We start from the raw sequence: 695 nt of genomic DNA, 5'->3' as shown, positions 1-695 counted from the left end.
TTAAAGAAATCATGATCACTAATTGAAAGCCTGCCTTCTATATCTGAAATTCTCTCCTCACATTGGGTCATTCTGCTGAGATATTTTCAATGGAAGTGTTACTCTCCTGTATATCTGCTTATATCTGCCTTATGGATTCCATTTCTTTCCTATGCTGAACATTCATGGCTTCCTTAATTTTCTTAAGCTCCTCTATTTTTTTTTTTTTTTTTGTCTGTATCTGCTCTAGAGTCACTAGGCATTTTTTTCATTATGGACACCGTCTCTGTAGTTATTTGAGAAGTTATTTCTGATTTTTTTTCCCCCTATAGCCTCCTTCATTTGCTTTGTTGTTACCACTTCAGAAAGGGCAGGTCGGTGGCTTTCAGATTATCTCACCTCATTGCCCTCTGGGTTTGCCTTTGGTGAACTGGATGTCTAGGATTGCATCTTTTTTTTTTAAATTTATTTATTTATTTATTTATTTTTTGTCTGTATCTGCTCTAGAGTCACTAGGCATTTTTTTCATTATGGACACCGTCTCTGTAGTTATTTGAGAAGTTATTTCTGATTTTTTCCCCCCTATAGCCTCCTTCATTTGCTTTGTTGTTACCGCTTTAGAAAGGGCAGGTTGGTGGCTTTCAGATTATCTCACCTCATTGCCCTCTGGGTTTGCCTTTGGTGAACTGGATGTCTAGGATTGCATCTTTTTTTTT

General features: G+C 36.8%; 1 protein-coding gene across 12 annotated transcripts in view; it reads left to right on the top strand.

Moving 5' to 3' along the window:
- Cdc14b (cell division cycle 14B) overlaps nucleotides 1-695 on the top strand; it is a 114,264-nt gene that overhangs the window by 83,275 nt on the left and 30,294 nt on the right. The gene's annotated exons all lie outside the window — the stretch shown is intronic.

Source organism: Octodon degus, unplaced genomic scaffold, assembly GCF_000260255.1.
Source record: "Octodon degus isolate 3935 unplaced genomic scaffold, OctDeg1.0 scaffold00184, whole genome shotgun sequence".
Lineage (NCBI taxonomy): Eukaryota > Metazoa > Chordata > Mammalia > Rodentia > Octodontidae > Octodon > Octodon degus.
The sequence above is the reverse complement of the archived record's forward strand: the minus strand, read 5'-3'. Positions and strand labels throughout refer to the sequence as shown.